General features: G+C 42.6%; 1 non-coding gene across 1 annotated transcript; it reads left to right on the forward strand.

Moving 5' to 3' along the window:
• Positions 1 to 1,751: 1,751 nt before the first annotated feature.
• On the forward strand, positions 1,752 to 1,825 carry trnat-agu (transfer RNA threonine (anticodon AGU)). Its single transcript has one exon. It is a non-coding gene; the product is annotated as a tRNA-Thr (tRNA).
• The last annotated feature ends 266 nt before the right edge of the window (positions 1,826 to 2,091 follow it).

Consider the following 2,091-nt stretch of genomic DNA (forward strand, 5'->3'; position numbering starts at 1 on the left):
CCGGGCTCCCAGATTGAGAATGTAGAAAATGTGGAGCAGGCTTCTGGAAGCAAACAGATTTGCATATTGACCTCACAGCTTCGGCACTTCTGGGACTGAATTGCTGCTTTAAAGAATAAAATTGCCGTTTTCTTCCGATATGCTGAACACAGGCTGATTTTCCGGCGGTTATTATTTGAAGACTTGTGGAATGTCTCCTGCCGAGGAAAGTGGTTCTATTAAAATGTTGGAGCAGATCCAGGATTTGAAACCGGGACCTCTTGTATTTTAATTGATGTGAATTCCCAAAAAGTGAATCACACTCCTAGAGAAAAGAACCGCTAACTCTGCATAGCGTCTTTAATCTCGGCAATGATAATTTTGCATACAAAAAGCAGATATTTTAGATAAGAGACAGCGATACATATCCTATATTGCTCACATGCATCAATGTGTGCAACTGACATTAAATGGGTTCAAATACAGTGGGGGGATTTAAAGTAGATTCGGGGCCAATAGTTTCCAAGTTGATCTTTCCTGTGTCTCTCATGCCTCTCTCCCCCATTCCTCCCACAGGCTGCCGGTTTTTAAACCTTGTTTTAATCTGCTGCTTGCTGGGCCAGTGCATTCCACAGTCTCACAACCCTTTTTACAAATACCCTTTCAGTGCTTGACTTCTCTCTTTATTAGTTATGAATCACCTTGAGGTGCAATGGTGGCGTTTGTGAGGTGAGATTAAAAGGCAGCCTATTGGAAATACGTTGGTGTCACAGTTTCTTTTGCACAGAATTGAAACTGAAGCTTTCAAGATGGAATATTATATTTGCTGCATCAGAATAAACAATATCTTTTTATAACTGTTGGCTTATTAGTTCCCCAGTGTCTGAGGATGAATTGTCTGATCCCCTCATTTATTTCATACTAGCTGGGGGGGCCCGGTGTTGCCAGGGCTTTTTTGGGCCTGGTCGATGTCTGGGCAGGGAGCCTGGGACTGGATTTTGGCTGTCGGCAGTTGGAGAAGCCTAGGCCCCGGGGCCTCGGGTATTTTCCACAGTTTTTTAACCAAAACATTTCTAGCTTTTAATACCTTCAAAGATGAAAGTTAAAGTACTTCTAAAATATTTTTGGTAAAACTTATTTTTTTTGAAAAAGTACTGACCTCGATTACCATATTTTTAGCTTCAGGCCCGGCTGATGTGTAATGGCTGCCACATCCCTGAGGTGAGAATGATTAGTCCCGCCCACACACGCACTGATTGGTCAACGATCAGGTGACTGAACTGTAGGATTGGTCAATCATCACGTCAAAGAATTGGTCAACCTTCACGTTACTCAATACTAATGAGTGGATAATGAGTGGAATTTTGAAGCTTTTTGAAGAGTTTTTGCATACTGCCTGAAGAATTTCAAAAAAGTAAATATGCTTATGATGTTTCGAAAATCATAAGCTTTCTTTTGATGTAACACATGTGTAGGTAGGCTCTATAACTTTTGATTGTATAGCCGGACAGACAGAAAGACAGACAGAAAGACAGACAGAAAGACAGACCGTTTTATATATATAGATAAGACACAAACATAGGGTAATCATTCAGAATCACCTCACAGATTGACACTGAGATAAATTAAGCAGGAGATACAGACAGCAATGGGACACATGACGGAATGGACAAGAGAGCTGGAGAAATAAAAAACGGCCTGAGAGTCCAGAAGACAGTGACCGGAAGCTGATAGCTATCAGTGAGTGGAGGCGAAAAGTTGCGTCAGTAGTCGGCCCCATGGCTTAGCTGGTCAAAGCGTTTGTCTAGTAAACAAGAAATCCTGGGTTCGATTCCCAGTGGGGCCTTTTTTTAATGAATTTCCAGGGGTGAATTTCTTCTCGTGTGAAAAGGCTAAAATTATTTTAAATGAAACTGTGCCTGCACCAGTTCCCATTCTGGATGAAGGCTCCAGTCGCTGCGAGGCATGGGTCGAATTTCACCGCTTCTGAATTTCTGGCGGTGCTGATTTTGGACTCTTCACCAAAAATCCAGCTTTCCTAGGCAGTGCCATGCGTTACTTTGTTGTGGTCAGAGGAGCGCTCCAGTTGATGATGTGTGGCACCGTGCTCGT

The sequence above is a fragment of the Somniosus microcephalus genome, unplaced genomic scaffold, assembly GCF_052327205.1.
Source record: "Somniosus microcephalus isolate GS21.2 unplaced genomic scaffold, FLI_Smic_1.0 unresolved_chr1, whole genome shotgun sequence".
Lineage (NCBI taxonomy): Eukaryota > Metazoa > Chordata > Chondrichthyes > Squaliformes > Somniosidae > Somniosus > Somniosus microcephalus.